The 20,502-nt window shown below is 35.5% G+C and overlaps 1 non-coding gene across 1 annotated transcript; it reads right to left on the reverse strand.

The window, feature by feature from the left end:
- Positions 1-2,080: 2,080 nt before the first annotated feature.
- Positions 2,081-2,186, reverse strand: LOC132305775 (small nucleolar RNA R71). The gene has a single exon (XR_009481683.1). It is a non-coding gene; the product is annotated as a small nucleolar RNA R71 (small nucleolar RNA).
- Between the last annotated feature and the right edge of the window lie 18,316 nt (positions 2,187-20,502).

Here is a 20,502-nt window from a genome sequence, read left to right on the forward strand (position 1 = left end):
ATCATGCAATGGTAAAAGATTTAAATCTCAAGAATATTCTAAGTGTTGAAGAAAAAAACACTTCGGAAAGTAATTGAAGAAATTTGGCTAAGTGCCAAAGTAAAGATCGAGCATCAATTCTTGAAGCTCGAGCATCTATTCAGAAAAGCTTGAGCTTTGTTCCTTAAGCTCGAGCCTGAACCTTAAAGCTCGAGCCTTCCATGACATGTCAGATTCAAGTTACGAGAATATTTTCTTTTCAAGCCGTATCTCATTCCAGATGGGTCAGAAAACCTAAAAGCCCATCAGATGCTTATTTTCTTCTATAAAAGAAGGCTTAAGTCTTGATAGAAGGGGTCTAAAATTCCAAGTCCTTTTTGCTGTGTGATTCAGAAGGCTAATTGTGGTGGCTTTTAGGGTTTCCATAACCTTAGAAAGTGAAGATCCTGAGAAGAGAAGTGCTGTTTGTGACGATGGAGACAACTCCAACATAGATAATATCCGACATCGTCATGAGTAGCTAATTCCTCTTTTAGAGCACTGATATAACCCAATCTAGTATTATGGTTTGATTGTTTTTAACTCTGGGATTATTTTAATATATTATGTTTTATTGATTATATGACTATAAACAATTGAGACAACTCAATTGGTTTTCATGCTTTAATAGATTACAAACTATTATTACCTTGTCTTAGAACTAATTGTTTATTTTCTATTCTCAACCTATCTTATTGTATGGTATTTGGCGCAGCCCTGCCGGACATGAGATTAGAGGTCATATAATGGTGTTCCAATGTTTTTTTATAAAAGAATATTTTCATAGTCTATGCTTAGGAAAAGGTGGATTGTTTGCAAAGTAGTTAAAATAGTTAGAGTAGGTAGGTGGATAGTTCACGCTAACCGCAGATATGTTATAATTAACTGAATTTTGTAAAACATCTTTCTTTAAAACCCAAATTGAACAAATGTTATTGAGTTCAATTCATTTGAAAAACATAATTGTTAAATCCCCAGAGTTAGTATAATTAACCATAGTATGATGATTATGGTCCCTAAGATTTTTCTCTCTGATTATTTAATTTACTCTAATTTAATATTTTGCTTTAATTTTAGTTTGTTTTTAATCGTGACAACCAACAAAATTTTCAACCAGTTATCTGTAAACCAATAAAGCTAAATTGAAAACTGAATATAAATCTTATCTCTCTGTGGGTTCGACACCTCTCTTTATAGCACTATCCTACACGGAATTGTATTAATGTGAGTGGTAAAATAAGACACATAATTTTTGGCGCCGTTGCCGGGGAGATTAGTTTTTGTTTAGTTTTTAATTAGGTTATTTTGGTTTACCAGTCTTTGGACTTTCTGATATCTCACCTTATTTCTTTTTCTTTTTAGGTACAAGAAGTAGCAGTGAGGACAAAGACGCTTAAGGGAGAAGAAGCTTCGGTTTATTAAACCTTTTGTGAGTTTTTACTGTTTTCTTTTTTACTTGGAAAATTTCATTTTTGTCACTTTTAGGATTAGTGGAATTAAAGCATGTTAACTCGCCAAACTAGGTCAAAACCTTTAGTATATGATCCTGAAATAGAGAGAACTTTGAGTCAATTAAGAAAACTTAAAAAATATTTAAATAATATAGATAGTTCCTCTAATAACATGGCTGAACATCATGATACACCGAGTAATGGCAATGGTAATGGTAATAGTAAGGGAGGACGGGTTCCACCTATCCCTCCATAACTACAATTGAGGGACCATTTTATCCTACCACATACGCTTCTCCTTCGTGCTTTGTATTTCCAAACGCTGATGCAACCCATTTTGAGATCAAGCCTACTATGATCCAAATGCTTCCTACCTTCCATGGGTATGCAACAGAGTATCCTTATTCGCACTTGGATGTATTTTTTGAATTGTGTTCAACTACCAAGTTGACCACTCTTACCAATGATTCATTCAGGATGCGACTTTTCCAATTTTCTCTTAAGGACAAAGCAAGAACTTGGTTGCATTCTTTTCCTCCAAATTCCATATCTACATGGGAGATATTGCAATAAGAGTTTTTGAAAAAGTACTACAGTAGGAAAAACTTGTCAAATGAGAAGAAAAATCATGGCGTTTTCCCAAATCCCAGGAGAACAGTTCTATGATGCTTGGGAGAGATATAATGATCTTCTAAGAAAGTGTCCACACCATGATATTGCACAATGGTACTTAATACAAATTTTCTATGACAGTCTCTCCGATTCTTATAGAAACATGGTTGATTCTTCTAGTAATGGAGCTTTTCTGCGTAAGAGTTCAGTTGACGCTTGGGAACTATTTGAGGCCCTAAGTGAAAATTCAACGCAACATACGTCTTCCTCTAGGTCTAGGTCTTCACCTAGAATGCATAAAGTTGAAAATGTCTTTAAGGTAGATAAATCTAGTGAGTTAGTTGCTCAAATAGATGCCCTGAACCGTATGTTCGATCAAATTCTATCATCTGGCTTTGCTCCTGTTACTAGTTCACAAATTGCCTTGCCAAAGGAAGTTTGTTCAATCTGTGTTAATCCTTCCCATTTTACTGACATTTGCCTTATGATGGGACAATCATCTGAGATCCCACAGGAGCAAGTGAATGTTGCATTCTCTAGACCAGCATACAATCCATATTCTTCTACATATAATCCTGGCTGGAGAGATCATCCTAATCTATCATGGCGTAACCAAAATCAAGGAACCACTGCTCCCCAATCTCAGGGATAGTATCAAAATTCATCCAATCACATGCCACAAAATAATTCTTTCAACTAATCTGGTATTTACCGTCCGCCTCAGTTTAGGAATCAACCCACTCAAGCTCCTAATCTTCCACCTCTTCTTAGAAATTCTGCTTTTGAGGATCAAGTACTTAATGCTCTAATTGATCTTAAAGCCAATACCTAACTTCTTAATTCTCATTCTCAAGCTATAGCAAAGCTAGAGGCACAAGTTGGGCAAATAACGAGTACTTTATCTCGAAAAGAGGATGAAAAGTTGCCTAGTTAGTCAATGGCAGACTTACATGATTGATGAAACCAATTCCTCAGGTATTCATCATGAGCAAGTTCAGGCTATCACTACATTGAGGAGTGGTAAAGTGGTTGACAATCAAGTTCAGAAAGGACAGGAAGAAAAAAAAGAGTCTTAGGATTCCCATTGTTCCTATCATCCATAATCCACATCCCGAGGATGTTTCCTCGAGTTCTATTCTATAATCCACCACAGGAGTTGAAGGTGGAGTCATTTCTTCATTTGCTTCTAATAATAAGATAGCTTATGAGCCAAGAGCGCCTTATCCTGAATGTCTCAAGGAACCCTCCCACTTTGGTAAACAAGGGGAGAAAATTCAAGATATGATGGAGGTCTTTAAACAAGTCAAAATTAATCTTCCTCTGCTTGATGTGATAAAGCAAATTCCCGCCTACTCCAAATTTTTAAAGGACTTGTGCACTCTTAAGAGAAAATCTAAAAGCTAAGTTTCTAAGAAAGTCTGTCTCACCGAGAAAGTCAGTGCTATTTTTAAGTATAACACTCTTCTTAAGGTTAAAGATCCTGGTGCTCCTACAATTTCTTACATCATTGGAAACAATGTGATAGAGCGAGTACTTCTTGATCTTGGAATAAGTGTTAATCTTATTCTTTACTTAGTGTATGAGAAGTTAGGTTTGGGTGAGTTAAAACCTACGTCAGTTGTTCTATAGCTTGCTGACCGTTCTGTCAGACAACCATGAGGTATTGTTGAAGATGTACTCATAAAAGTGGACAAGTTCTTCTTTCCGGTTGATTTTCTTAGTACTTGATACAGAACCAATCCACGATTCCAAAAAGTAAATTCTAGTTATTATTGGGTGTCCTTTTTTAGCCACAGCGAATGCTTGCATTAACTGTAGGATTGGAGCCATAAATTTATCTTTAGGGAATATGAAAGTCAAGTTAAACATCTTCAATACTATTCATCATCTCCACGATGATAATGAATGCTTCTTCCTTAATGTCATTGATGAGTTGGTTGAGGAATCACTCCCAACTCTTTTATCCAAGGATCCTTTAAAGGCTTGTCTGAATCACTTCAAATACGAAGATTTTGATATCGAAGCTTCGATAACTGAAGTGAATTCTTTGCTTAACTTCACTCCTATCACAGATTTTCCTCTATGGAAATCTAGATTAGAGCATCTTCCACCACTTTCTAGTATTCTGCATATTCCTTCCTTAGAGTCTCCACCTAAGTTTGAGCTTAAGCCATTTTCGGATAAGCTCAAGTATGCTTTCTTGGGTTTAAGTGACACCCTCCTGGTGATAATTGCTTCCAATCTTATAAGTTCCTAAGAAAGTAATCTTTTAAAAGTTCTTGAGCAAAATAAAGAGGCTATTGGGTGGAGTGTGGTTGATTTAAAAGGATTAATCCCATTGCATGCATCAGATTCATTTGGAGGAGGATTTCCGAACATCTCGGGAGCTCCAATGAAGTTTAAATCCTAATATGAAGGAGGTGGTTTTGAAGGAAGTTGTGAAGTTGCTAGATGCAGGAATAATCTACCCTATCTCAGATAGCAAGTGGGTGAGTCCTACTCAGGTAGTACCTAAAAAAATAGGTATTACAGTGATTGAGAATTCCGAGGGAGAATTAGTTCCACAATGCACCACCACTGGATGACGTGTGTATATTGATTACCAGAAACTCAACTTCACTACCAGAAAAGATTATTTTCCACTTCCATTCATTGATCAGATTCTAGAGCAATTGGCTAGCCAGAGTTATTATTGCTTTTTGGACGGATATTCCAGCTATAATCAGGTGGCCATTGATCCTAAGGATCAAGAAAAAACTACTTTTACTTGTCCATTCGGTACATTTGCATATAAATGGATGCCTTTCGGATTATGTAATGTGTCAGCAACATTCCAGAGGTGTATGATGTCTATATTTTTGGACATAGTTGAAAAGTTTCTCGAAGTTTTCATGGATGACTTCTCTGTTTTGGGATCCACATTCGAGAATTGTCTCCAAAATCTATCCCTAGTGCTTTAGTGTTGTAGGGAAACCAATCTTATTCTTAGTTGACAGAAGAGCCATTTAATGGTTCAAGAAGGAATCATTTTAGGATATATCATTTCAAAGAGAGGTATTGAAGTTGATAGAGCTAAAGTAGATTTGATCTCTAAATTGTCTCCTTCTACCTCCGTAAGGGGAGTGCGATCATTTCTTGGGCACACCGGGTTTTATCGACGCTTTATTAAAGATTTTAGCAAAATTTCTCGTCTTTTGTGTAATCTACTTGCAAAGGACATTCCTTTTGTCTTTGATGAGTCATGCTTGGAAGCTTTCCATAAGCTTCGTTCTATTCTTTTTTCAGCTCCTATCATGAATCTTCTAAATTGGGCTCTTCTTCGAGATCATGTGTGACGCATTTGATTATGCTATGGGTGCTATCTTAGGACAACAAGTAGATAAGCTTCCTCATGTTATCTATTATGTGAGCAAAACTCTTTCAAAAGCACAATTAAATTATACCACAACTGAAAAAGAGTTGCTTGCAGTTATCTTTGCTTTAGATAAATTTAGATCTTATCTGTTGGGTTCTAAAGTAGTGGTTTATTCTAATCATTCTATTTTGAGACATCTTCTTTCCAAAAAGGAAACCAAACCTCGTTTGATTCAATGTATCCTCTTACTTCAAGAGTTTGATTATGAGATCTGGGATAAGAAAGGGTCATTAAATGTGGTAGTTGACCATCTTTCTAGAATTCGTATTGAGGATACCTTATCTTCATTTCCAGTTTGTGATTCCTTTCCAGATGAAAAACTGTTCGGGGTTTCTAATACGGATTTGCCTTGGTTTGCTGATATTGTGAATTACTTCGCAATAGGCAAAATTCCTTTGTTTTGGTCAAAGCAGAAAAAAGATTGATTCTTTTATCAGATTAAGATGTACTATTTGGAAGATCCTTAGCTCTTCAAATACTGTGTTGATCAAATCATTCGTAGATGTGTTCCTGAGAGTGAATTTCATAGTATTTTGACCTTCTGTCACAATCTAGCTTGTGGAGGTCATTTCAATGCAAAGAAAACTGCAGCTAAAATTCTTCAATGTGGTTTCTTTTGACTATCACTCTTTCAGGATGCGTATTTGTTCTGTAGGTCATGCCTTCGATGTCAGCACTTAGGATCAATTTTTAGACGAGACATGATACCCTTAACGCCAATCTTAGTTATTGAGGTTTTTTATGTTTAGGGTATTGATTTCATGGGTCCTTTTGTTCAATCAAATAAAAATGAATATATTCTTGTGGCTGTTGATTATGTGTCAAAATGGCATGAAGCAGTTACTATTAAAATTGCCAATTACGCAGTCGTGATTGAGTTCATTCAAACGAACATTTTTAGTCAAGCTATTATTAGTGATGGGGGTGCTCACTTCTGTTATAGGTATTTCCGTACTTTGGTACAAAGATACTCCATCACTCATAAAGTTGTTTCTCCCTATCATCCCTAAATAAGTGGCCAAGTTGAATTATCCAATCGTGAAATTAAGAGAATTCTTGAGAAAACGGTTAAACCAAATTGTAAAGATTGGTCTTTTAGACTGAATGATGCTTTGTGGGCTTACTGAACAACTTATAAGGCTCCAATTGGTATGTCACCTTACCGTCTCATCTATGGTAAATGGCATCATCTTCATGTAGAATTAGAACACAGAGCTTTATGGGCCATAAAAAAGCTCAATTTTGATATGAACTCTGCTGGATCTAATAGGAAGTTTCAACTGACAGAGCTCGAAGAATTGCGTAATGATGCTTATGAGAGTGCTAAGGTTTATAAATCAAAGACTAAGGTATTTCATGACAAACATATCTTACGTAAGACTTTTGAGCCTGGGAAGAAAGTTTGGTTGTTTAACACACGACTGAAACTTTTTCCTAGCAAATTGAATACACATTGGGAAGGTCCATATATGGTTATTTCTGTTACACCTTATGGTGCAATTGAGATACAAGATAGCAAGACTGGACAAATGTCTAAAGTCAATGGGCAGAGACTAAAGCCCTACATAGAGGGTAGTGTGCAGAGAGGCACAGTAGAGTCAGTAAAACTTCATGATCCTATTTACTTGGACTAAAAAGATCAAGTTTTCGTTGAGCTATCGACGTTAAACTTAGCATGCTGTTGAGTTATCGACGTTAAACATAGAATTTGTATGTTGTACCATAGTTTTATTTTGATTTTGATTTTGTTATTTTAGTTTTTGATGTTATTATTTTCTTTTCTAAGTTTTAGGTTGATTTTAGGATAATTTTAGGTTTAAGGTAGTTTAGGTTTAGGAAGAATAGAAAAAGAAAACAAAAATTGAAAAAATCCTAAAAAATTGTCTCAATGCTCGAGCCTAACCTTTGGGGCTCGAGCATCAGCTACTAAAGGCTCGAGCATCAGTACCTCAAGCTCAAGTCTTCTATCATCGTTAAGTTTAGGGTTTTCAGTAGCCATGCTTGAGCCTTAAACCTAGGGCTTAAGCATCTGTACTTCAAAATATTAAAAAACCCTCGTGCCTCCATACATTCTGTCTCTTTTACCTTTACTGATACGCCTCCACCACATATAAATTAGCTTTTTAGGACTTTTCTGTATTTTATGATTTTAGATAGGCACTTTTGTTGACTAGGGCAGTCTTTTGATGTATTTATTTCATTATGATGTATATCTACCCTAAGTCTGTTATTTTGAAAAGCATTGTACTCATCTTGCTGATATATAGATACATACTTTCTCCCTATTATTTTCTTGTGTTGATATTTGAGTTATTTGTGATATTTCCCTCTTATTACCATCTATGCTTGATACTCTGATATGTTTTGAGTTGGTTGATTTTTCCAGATGCTACAGATTAAGTTTGGGGGTGATGTTTACCTTCTACGTTTTAGTGTCGTCTATCTTTGCTGGTCTGCATTTCTAGAAATATCTTTCTAATCTCTTTTTTGTTCTCACACATTGAGGATAATGTGCAAAATAAGTTTGGGGGTAAGGTAATTTGAGATTGAGATTGCATTTGAAATTTTTAACAACAAATTTGATACCAAGGATATGACATTTGATGTTACTAGCATAAGTTTGAGTCTGTTGATTGTTATATATTCTGGTTGTAATCTGATGTTGGTTGGATATGGTTTGTATGCTAAAATATTGTGAACAAGGATTCTTAAAAATTTTGAAATTGGTTGATGACCTATGGTTTACTCTATTAGGATGATCCTTGTTTAATGAAATTAATCTCTGGAATACTACACTTTGTACATACTCACACTTGTACGAATTCTATTGGGTAAATACTAGAAGTCTTGCTTTGTTTCGAGTTAAACTGAGATGAGCAGATGGATTTGATGATTTTGATAACCAAGGCGTAAAAGAAAAAAAAAAAAGAAAAAAAAAAGTTGAAAAGAATAGAAAAGATTGGTATGTATGCAATAAATTAAAAAATTCTTCACCAATGTGAATGAAAAGGAAAAAAAGAAAAGAAGTAGAAAAGGATCAAGTTCAGGTCTGTACTTAGATGCTTGAGTGATTAAGTCATTCGAGGTGTGTTCTAACACCTAATGCCCTAAGATCATCTGGTCTGGGAGTTGTTGGTTGAAAGCTTGTTACATAAGAGGTTTAGGTTGCCTAGATTACTTGAACAATTAAGTCCTGAGGGGTGCTTTATCACTTAATGCCCAAGATTATCTGGTCTGGGAGTCATTGGCTGAAAGTTCGTTACAAGGGTGATTTAAAAAGTTTAATAAACCTGAACATTGCACAGTATCATTTTTGAAGAAAATGCATAGCTTGAAAAAAAAATAATAATAAAATAAAATGCCTTGGGAGTTGGAATTTGAAAAATTTGCCTGTGAATTGAGGAATGGCTAGGAATGAATGCAAGTATGGATAGTAAGCCATACGTTGAATTGTAAGATCATTTAATAATCTTAATCTCCAAAACACTTTCTGAAAGTGATCCTACAATTCAACGTGTGGCTTACTATCCATACTTGCATTCATTCCTAGCTATTCCTCAATTCACAGGCAAATTTTTCAAATTCCAATTCCAAGGCATTTATTATTATTTTTTTAAATTTTTTTTAATTATTATTTTTTTCAACGTATGCATTTTATTCAAAAAGGATACTGTGCAATGTTCAGGTCTATTAAGCTTTCTAAATCATCCTTGCAACGAACTTTCAGCTAATGACTCCCAGATCAGATGATCTTAGCACATTAAGTGATAAAGCACCCATCAGGATTTAATTGTTCAAGTAATCTAGGCAATTTCAGCCAACGAATCCCAGACCAGATGATCTTAGGGCATTAGGTGTCAAAACACACCCCAAAGGACTTAATCACTCAAGCAATCTAAGTACAGACCTGAACTTGATCCTTTTCTACTTCTTTTCTTTTTTCATTTTCATTCATATTGGTGAAGAATTTTTTCTTTTATTGCATATATACTAATCTTTTCTATTTTTTCAACTTTTTTTTTTTCTTTTTTTTCTTTTACGCCTTGGTTATCAAAATCATCAAATCCATCTGTTCATCTCAGTTTAAATCGAAACAAAGCAAGACTTCTAGTATTTACCCCACAGAATTCATGCAAGTGTGAGTATGTGCAAAGTGCAATATTCTAGAGATTAACTATCCCATCCCAAATAACATACCATAATGACGCATGTCCAGGTCCAATAGATTGACTAAGTTTATGTGTATCTACCAAATCCTATGACTGCATGCTCACAAATCTAGCGTAAATAGCGCTATTACTCCATGTTATTAAAAATAATAGTTGGCTGATCACATACTGGTGTCCCCAACTAAACCACATACCATTACCCAGAATAATCAACGAAAATAAAACACGTGTGACAAACACAATAACACAAAATATACTCCTACTTAAGATATCATTCTTTATAGAAAAGAAAGTCTCCTTTGAAATCAACCTTACTCGATTGTTTCACTATTTCCTTTTATAGCTTCGTAGATAATCATCCAACCTCGAAACATATCCTTTAAACATAGCTTAAAATCAACATATGTTTGCTTAAGCAAATACTAAGGGCTTAACCCTCATCCTCCTTATACGCGGAATGTAAACTATCTAACTTAGCTTTATAAAGCGAATTAGAATGTCACAACATAATCCACATACTCTCCCAAATGTGATACAAAATTATATGTTTTGTTCTGATAAGAACTCCATCAAATCCCTAAACTCCTGAAGAATACTTCTTATATATCTCTTTTAGAGATGATAAGAAAGTTTAACTATTTGTAAATTGATTAACCCCAATTCTACTAATATCATTCGTTATACTACCAGTAAATAAGATCACCCTCGCGCGATCATTCATCTTCAAGATTTAGTATCCTTTCTTAGATATGCAGAAATCTCCTCTATTAGGATCCTTTTCGGGTTCCTACTCCTCACTTGTCTCCTTTTTGAGATCAAATGAAGTCATGTTGGCCCTGATATGCGGTGACCTGTCACGTACACCTAAATCCTTCCTTGACTTATACTTTTAAAGTAATGCCAACCTGGAACTAAACCTTAGATCTCAAATTCTGCCTTCTGGTAAAGAAATTGATAACGTTCTCCTTTACTCATTTGGATCTTTATCGTTTTCGCTTTGGACCCCATCCTCCTCCTAGTGTCAATTATTTTGTAACGACAGAATATAATTGACATCAGCTCATCTTAACGAACCGTAAATAGAGTACAACGAATACTAATATGGATTCTAAGTTTTAAAAGACGCAACGCGGAAGTCACATAACAAAAGACACTCCTATGGATACTTGAACCTGGAGTGCTCTGATACCAACTGTGATACTCCCGGATTTCCAAATATGGGTTGGCCAGGCCTATGCCCGAATACCCGAGGATAAAAAAAATAAATCGGTAATAATCGAACACAGAATACAAGAGGATAAATAAGAATAAATAATTTGCTAAAAAAAAACTAAAATAATAATCCAATAACTCCTCAGAATAAATTCTTACTAATAACAAAAACATTCTGATACAATTAATCCTCCATTAATACAACTCGGGAATCCATACTGTGTGGACCCCTAGAAAAATCCAAAATAGAACAAGTAATAGGAATGACTGTCTATATGAAACATAAATGAATCTCCTAAATAAACTCAAAAGAGTGAAGTAAACTGATCCCTGTTCAGCATGAACAATCCTCTACACCTGAAGAATACATGTAAAATAATGGTGGGTCAGGCCCACAAATAAGTTCTACTCTACTACATTCCAAGCAGATATCCGATACACGTATACATCCTAGTCAATCCAACAATAACTAGTAGTCTGTATATGTATATAAATACACACTAAAGAAACCTCACTAGACTATAGGGTTGCCTCAACTTGAATAGTAGGCAACATGCAAAATGCACATATAGTAGGCATGAGTACCTAGACCTACCAGGGCACACAACTACACTATATCTAGCTACACATCACACGCCCTAACCACTGATCCTAAGACTCAAGTTCATATCATGGCACCATAATTATATATATATAATTCAGTAACCATCCTATCTAGTAAAAAGTAGTCCTCTGCAAGTAATCCTTTATAAGTCATTCAACTTGTTCAACTGACCTGACTTGAATATAAGTAAGACTTAATATTTTAGTTAATCCATTCCCTTATACAAAATAGGTAGGACTTAACTGATAAGTTAATCCATCCCTAGAGTGCCACCATCCCATACTGGTACACTACATCCACGCAATCCAATAGTTGATGTAACAATTAATGAAATACATTAAATAATCCAAAAATAAATATAATAACATAATGTATACTATCACAGAATAAGAATGACTTATAATTTATTTATGCTTCCTATATCATATATCCTACGCAAACTGAATCTTACACATGCTGATATTTTATTATACAATCACGTAAGCATTCTCCATATCCAATTCATCCTACACATTTAATCTTAATTGCTAGAACAATTTATAAGATTAAATCCATTCATTTGTTTAAAACATTCAAATAGCAAGCATCGTTATGATCAAGTCTATTTAAAATTATTTAAACTCATACATAGTCCCTATTTAATGTTAAGGACCCTCCAAAATCAATTAAGATCTATTTAACACTATTTACGAAAATTTCCCAGGTAAGGCTCGAGCTTTTATCCTAATTGCTCGAGCTTCCTGTTTCAGGCTCGAGCTTTCTATCTATGGCTCGAGCTTTTCACCTAATTGCTCGAGCTTTTCTTTTCAGGCTCGAGCTTTACATCCATGGCTCAAGCTTTGCCTTCAAGGCTCGAGCATTGTAACAGCGGATCGAGCACTGTTACGCGAAACAACCCAGAAACCCTACTGTGAATTTATTCTTTACTGTTTAATGATTCTAAGGCATGTTTCTAGGTTCCATCAATCCACAGATATGAAAATTACATTATTTAAAACATATAAAAATTCATAAAGAAACCAGATCAAATCCATGAATTTATCAATTCATAAAGTAAGAACAAATATGCACCAAATTCATAAAACCTATATTCTAATCTAATTAAACATGCATAATTATTTAGTTTTATGTGTTTAAGAATCCTAGAATCTCCTAGGCATGTATAGAACACAAATCAAAGGATCAAAAGTTAAACTTCGTATTCCTTGATCTTCCTTGATCTCAAACTTTCGGATCGAAAGTTAAATTTCGTATTCTTTGATCTTCTTCTCTAAAGATTCTTCTCCTCCTTCCTTCCTTTTCCTCCTTCTCTCTCTAACTCCTTCTCTCTAAAATATATTACGAGATATATTTTAACCCCCTTTTCTAACCTATAGTTATATATTTATAGGTTAAATAATAACCCTATTCCTATTCCCAATTCAAGTCAACATAATAAAGAAAATAAATATTAAAATATTAACAAAGTAACTTAAAATATGTTACGTATATAATCTATGTATATCCTTATTAAATAAATAAAATATATACATCAGATTATTTAATAACACTTAAGTTACTATAATATTAAAAGGTAATTGAAAACATGATACGTATAAAATCTATGTATATCCTTATTAAATAAATAAAATATATACATAAGATTATTTATTAACAGATTATTTAATAACACTTAAGTTACCTTAATATTAAGAGGTAACTTAGAACATGATACTTATAAAATCTATGTATATCCTTATTATATAAATATATAAAATATATACAATAGATTAAATACTAACACTAAAGTTACCATAAAAGTAATTAATAAATTACTTTCCTTTTCTATATGTATATACATATATATCTATATATATACATAAATAACTATCCATGGGTAATTATCCATACCCATTAAACCTTCTATCCAAGTAGTCCATTGGACCTAATTGGCTGGCCATTACTACTAACCATAACCATAAAATAAATAAAATAAAATAAAATAAAATAAAACAAAATATTTAATCATTTAATCTACAATTAATAAAAATTAATCAAACACATCATTTAAGCACACAATCTAATAAACAAATACTATAAATAACACCTAGAAAAATAGTCAATTAATCAAGTAATACTTAATTCAATTAAACACATAAACAATTAGTTAAATAATCAATTAAACAATTAAAAATGTAATTAAAACATAAATAACACCTAGACAAATAGTCAATTAATCAAGTAACACTTAATTCAATTAAACACATAAACAATTAGTCAAATAATCAATTAAATAATTAAAAATGTAATTAAAACAAATACATAAATACCGAGACTATCCTTTTAAAATTAGGAGTATTACAAAATAAGTATAAATTATCTAGCCAAACTAGTGAATAACACAACATATTAAATTAAGGCATTATTCCTTCATTTAAGTCCACAATCAATACACATCATTAAATTAGAGAAATATACTACTTGCGTTCATAAGTATGGAACATCAAACAATAAGCATGGATTGTCCTCCCATCTAAGAAAGTAAAGCTACTACACTACAACTAAGCTAGGAACATGAAAATTAAATTAAGGAAGAGGCACAATCCATTAAGAAATGAGTATGAACCACCAAACAAATCATAAAAGTATTCCATTAAAGCACCATTCCTTGACCATCACTAGATTCATAGCATCAACACACATAGACATGCATCAATATCACAAAATTTAGAGATAAACACATGAACATCTATTCTAGCATACATAAACATATGAATAGAATGAAATGATCAATTGAAAGTATTAAACCACACAAATCATTGTAGAAACAAGATTCATATATAAATCAAATGTTAAAATAAGAATTACAATACAAATCCCCTCAAAATACAAAACATCAAAATCTAGGAGGCATGCTTAGGGCTATCTCTAGCCCCAAGAGAATGGTTTAGCCACTCATTAATGTAGTCATCCAACCTTTAAGGGCCATCTCCATGGTAGGAATGATCTTCTTCTCCTTGATAGAAACCCTAGATAAGTGGAAGAACTCTCAAATGGTGCGTGTCTCTTTAATCTCTAGACTCCTCCAACCTCTTTTGTGTATATGGTTCATTTTGCTAAGATTGTATATGTATAAAATGGCCTAAAATCCTTATTTAGGTAGCTTAAGTGTGATACCTAATGGTCAGACCTCGTGCACTAGGACTTCCAAATGATTGCACCACGAGCACACCTTTTTATTGGCTGGAACTCTGTTTTTCTCGCACTTGAGGAGGTTCGATTGATTACAAGGGTGGTCAGATCGATCGAACTATGGCGGCGCCTTTTTAGAATAATGACAAATTTGAAATATTTTCGGGATATTTTGGGAAAAGGACGAAAGTGATAGGTGGTGATAAGATCAAAGAAGTCCGATCGATCGAAGTAATATTGAATCGATCGAAGATGGAAATTTCCTGAGGATAAGGACAAGAGGCTCGATCCATCTTGGCATGGTTGGAACGATCACTGTGAGATCAATTTAAGCTTGGTCTGATCGATCGAAGATTGCTGTTTTCCATCACTTTGCTTCCACTTTGCTTCTTTCTTCCACTGAGCTTGAGATTGCATCTTTTATGCTCTAATTAAGCTAAATTGACTTATTTTGGGGATAAGTGCCTGAAAAGGGAAATAACATGAAATTAGACTAAAATGGAAAAATAAGATAGGATAAGGTCCTAGAATAATCAAGCATAAGGGGTTTAAATGCGCACTTTTCAACGTTTATCACACCACCAAACTTAAATATTGCTAGTCCCAAGCAATGAACTACAAAGTAAAGAAATGAAATAAACAACTATACAACTATGAACTGGAAAACAATAAATGGATAATGCCACTTTCGTATGGAACACGATTGCATTTAGCATATGCAACAAGCCTTTTAAACCCCTAGGTTACCCCTGGTGGACGAGTGAAGTCTCGTGAGGGTTTCCAGAAATGATACCCATAAACATTAAGCTCATCCTTACAAAAGAGGCACCAATATTCCAAACAAACATTGGGAAAAAACTACCTCAAATATGTAGTTTTTCAACCATTTCTAAGCAATCTCCCAAAATCTCAACATCAAGCAAGCAAGTATGGTCCTCCACACATCAAGAAAATGATCATGCAAATCAAAGCAACTCAAGAATCCTTTTTGAGTGAACCAACATCAAATTTGTTACTATTTAAGCCAACTAAAGAAATAATCACATCCTTACCCTCAAACTAGCACACAAATCTAGTACCGATCATCAAGACAAAGAGTGGACCTTTTATTAAAACTTTATTCAACTAGGTGCACCTTTTTTTTTTTTTAATAAAAGACGGAAGCATAGTGCAATGCATTGATCTATTAAGCTTTCTAACAATCCATAAGGTCGAGCGTTAGGTCAATGACTCCCAAACTGGACGGCTTTAGGGCATTAGGTGTTTAAACATCCCTAAGGACTTACAAGCTCAAATCAACTAGGCTACAAATCAAAACAACCTCCATCTAATCATTTCCCACTTCTCACCTTTTGGGAAAAGTTCTCACTTTTTTATTTGCTTTTGCAACAACATTTATTTATTTATTTTTTTATCAAGTTATTAATTTAGAGTTTGGGCCCTCCACCTTTCGGTGCAAAAAATTCAGTGCTTGATGAGGCTAGAATCCCGGCTACTTAGTGAAAAGGGTTTGTTATCCACTTTTATCAAGAATGCAAGCTTTCAATGCACTACTAGCTCAATTGGGATATAACCAAATCAGTAATCAACAAAGCATGTACCCCACAAATGAATGCTAGTGTAGAATCATAAAGTGAATCTCAAAATAATCACAAAATCAGGATGATGTGGACCGCAAGTGCAAACATGATATCAATCTTTCAAAAACTTTACTCCTAAAGGGCATCCACAAGGCATACAAGGAGTATTGGACTCTCAAGTCAAGCAAATTTTAAATTTTAAGCAATACAGTTCTCAAAAGATCAAAATTATAGCTAGTCATGGACCATTCATAGAAAATCCCTTAAATACACAAGTCATGTTCAAAATTTTGAATTGAAATGCAAGTAAAGAACACACATTACCCCCAAACTTAAATGGCACAGTGTCCTCAATGTGCAAAGAGAACAATAGAAAGAGGAAAGAGTATACCAGTGCAGTTATGGCAAAGAATGGCCGAAACATAAGTATCAAAAGTGGGTGGTATATCCCCCAAAACTTGGGATGAACTGTGGTCCTGAAAAGATGGCACTGGGATAAAACCTCATCAGATAACAAATGGGATAATAATGGTGCACAATGGGCATGCTAGTGCAAGTGCGATAGTAAATGAAATAAAGAAAGAGGAATAAGTGTGGTCTTAAAGAATTTGGGCAGCATTCTCTCACTGAAGTCACTAGGATGCACCTGATAATGGAGTCAATCACAAATAGATATATCAATATAATAATTCGACATCCAAAAATATCATGCATAGAAAAAGAAATAAAAAAAAGTATAGTGTACATCACAGTATCAAGCCAACAAACTGGCCGCAAAAATATAGTATCAGTATCAAAATAACAATAAAAAATCGTAGATATATATGATGATAAAGAGAAAGAGATCAGCCAAAGGAGGTTGGTCTAGCGGGGTGTGAACCTCGGATATCTCTAGAAATACTCTACAGCGCAGTCAGAACATCAGCATGAAGAGTAGTCACGACGGTGCTGAGAGAGGCCGCATCTGCTCAGAGGGAGACTACTGCATCCTCCAAGGTTTGGATACGCTCCCCCAAGCTGGGTGTCTGAGCTGGAGCATCAGGAATGGCAGGATCAGAGAACTGATGTTTGGCTGGCTATGCTTCTGGGAATGAAGTGGTGACCCCGCTGGAAAGTGATATGGTGACACTTCTGAAGGCTCCTGCTCCAAGTCAATCTCCATATGTGCACTTGCAGTCGCCGGTGCGTCTGTTGGATCATCTGCTGCTGCTGCAGCTGCTGCCGCCTCTATTTCCTCCATCTCTTCCTCTTCGGCTGCCAAGACTACCTCATCCTCTAAGCTCTTAATAAGAACATTATAGCTTTTATTCCAGTCATTCTTGCCATAGTGGTAAGCCCCAGTCTCAGGATGCTCTTGTGGGTGGAAAGGATATCACTGGTCCCGGTGGATCTGAGTAATCAAATGCGCGAAAGGGAGGAACTTGGCCCGCCTGGCCTGCTCTTGCTGATGTATTCCGTGTAAAGCTTCATCATAATACTCCAATAGAGTGCAGGAACTGAAAACCAGTGGCCTGTGTAGAGGGCATATAAGGTTGTAAGAAAATTTGATCGCCTCTGAATCTTGCGCCCCACCATAAATACATTTCGGTATAAAACCGAATCAAAGATCCACAGGTCGTCAGGCAAGTGAGTCCTGGTGGCAAATGTCTCACCGGCACTAGCGGGGCCATTTAGAGCTGTGGCCATGTCTGCATCAGATGGCCTCCGAAAAATAGGATAATCAACGCGGGAGGGCAGACGTGTGGGCACTGAGAGGCTGTGGCTAGTGTCTCAACTGTCATGCGGCTGGGATAGCCGTCAATGGTGGTCCGCAACTCTGCCAGGTTACTCGGGGCCGGCTGAAGGTTCTAGTAAAACAACCGGATGAGCCACGGGTAAACCGGATTGGCCACCGGGGCTAGGATAAGAGAGATGTTGCGCCGGTAAATCTCATCGTAGGCCTCCTTGGTCAAAATCGATCGGAAGAAGAAAGTATCATCAAATACGGACTCATGCGCCACTATAAGGAGCGAATATCTATGATCTACTTTGTCGCGGACTATGCGGGGCTATGCAGGTGGTGGAATAGGTGATGGGGGTAGTGCCTGCTCGGCCTCCTCAGCTGATGAAGAAGATGAGGATGTGGATGCAGAAGAGGAGGAGCGCTCAGACTGAGCAGGAGCTGGCTCTTCAGGCTCATCTACCCGCTATCGCACCCTGCGCTCATATGTTTGGCGGGTAGTGGTCTTGACTCGAGCCATGGTCTGCAAAAAAGAGAGAAATACTTGCAATTGTAGTCAGTAACAGGAAATAGTATATGAGATACAGAATTGAAAGAACACAGGTAGAAACATGTTTGTCGAGTTAAGATAGACAATTCAGAATAAATTATATGAATCTATGCAAGTGATAATGCAGCTAAGTATAGACAGTGACTATTCCAATAAAGTGGAACATACTAGATATGACAGAGCAGAATGCAACTAATGTGGAAATCATTGGCATTGGGCAAAAATGAGATAGCAAGGAACACAAAAGAGGGTATATGAGCTTTATATGCAAAGAAGTGAAGTTCGATCGATCGTGCTCTGATCAATCAGAGCACTAGTGTGATCGATCAAACCTGTGGAAAAACATGAACAGTTACGGATCTGTGATGTGGACAACACGGGGGCATCCGAATATGCTCGTGGGCCCCTATACACCTCAATAAAACAAGAATGGTCATTTAAATCAGCATGTGACCCCCGAAATCAAATTCGGAAACAAAATATATACAAAAATATATATATACAAATATATACACATATATATACATGTGCTTAAAAACTTAAAAATGGCAACAACAAATCATGGGAAGCTTTAGATCTACTTTAGGGATCATGGAAATTACTAGATTAAGCTCGAAAATTGAAAACAAAATTTAAAACTTACCAAAAAGAGAGTGAGAGAAGTGGACTGAGAGAGATGAGATGAGAGGAGATTAGAGATGGAGTTGGGAAGCCTTGGGAAGTCGCCAGAGTGTCGCCGAAAGTGGGGAAGATAATGGAATAGCGGTGGGAGAGAAGGTGGGTCCTAGATCGATGTGTAAATCGATCTAAGTGACCCTTGGGTCATTTTTTTTAAAACGGCTTTCGACATGTCAGATCGATCACACAGATAGTAAGATCGATCGAACCCACAAAACGACAAAATATTTTTGAATTTTTTTTTTCTTTTTAAAACTGAAAAATATTTTTGAATTTTTGAAATAAAATTTTTTTTTTAATTTTTTTTTTTTATTTTGATATTTGAAATTCAAAAAGAAGTCAAAGTCAACGGAAGTGCACATATCGATTGAAGATTGATCGATCGGAACTCGATCAATCGAACAGCTAAAAACCTGCAGAGATCTTCGAACGATACATAAAGAGATGATTTTTCATGGTTTTAAATTTTTTTCTAAGTATGGGACACATATCGATCTGAAGGAAAGCTAGGTCGATCTAGGAATACTCAGATCGATCAGGAAGAAAGTTCGCACGATACATAGAGTGATGAAATATGCAGAGATTTTTGCACGATAGGACTGGAAGATGGGAATATCTAGGGATGATTGTTCGATCGATCGAACTTCTTCTTAGATCGATCGAACAGACACTAAATGTCTAATTCGAAAATGAAAACACATGCATTCCCTATCAAAGTCTCAAACAATGTGTATGATCCCACAATATATCTAGACGACGCAAAAAAAGAAAGGTAAAATAGAAATGAGGGAGGAATAAGGTCAAAAACCCTACGAATCACTAGTGTTTAACGTTTCTAGTAAGACGTTGGGCTCTTTTAGCTCGGATAAAAAATCTTGTGGTGCATCCCCCCCTTAGCGGGGTGAAAAGCAATTTGAACCCTACCCAACAAATTGTTCCCTAGAGAACTCATTGGATTTGATTCAAAGGAGATTGATGGTCCTTGATCAAAGCAATTTTTGGGCCTCCATACCCTTTCAACATTTGGTTTGAAAACATTTTTCTTCGAAGTCTTTTTGAAAAGCAAACCATGGGAATATTCAACATCAATCAAAAACTCAAATTTTTCACATTCATTTTCAATGCATTTTTCAACAACATAAACTTCTTCATGTTTGTCCAAAGAATTGGGGGTTGGATTGAATATATTCGACTTCACCTTCATATGCCCAAATGAAATTTTCATTATCCCTGTCCTACAGTTTATGTTGGCATTAGCGGTTGCCAAGAAGGGACGGCCAAGGATAACCAGAATTTGGCTCTTGGGATTTGCGACTGGTTCC

Source organism: Cornus florida, unplaced genomic scaffold, assembly GCF_030987335.1.
Source record: "Cornus florida cultivar Cherokee Brave unplaced genomic scaffold, ASM3098733v1 CherokeeBrave_3.0.0_Hap2_Chr04, whole genome shotgun sequence".
Lineage (NCBI taxonomy): Eukaryota > Viridiplantae > Streptophyta > Magnoliopsida > Cornales > Cornaceae > Cornus > Cornus florida.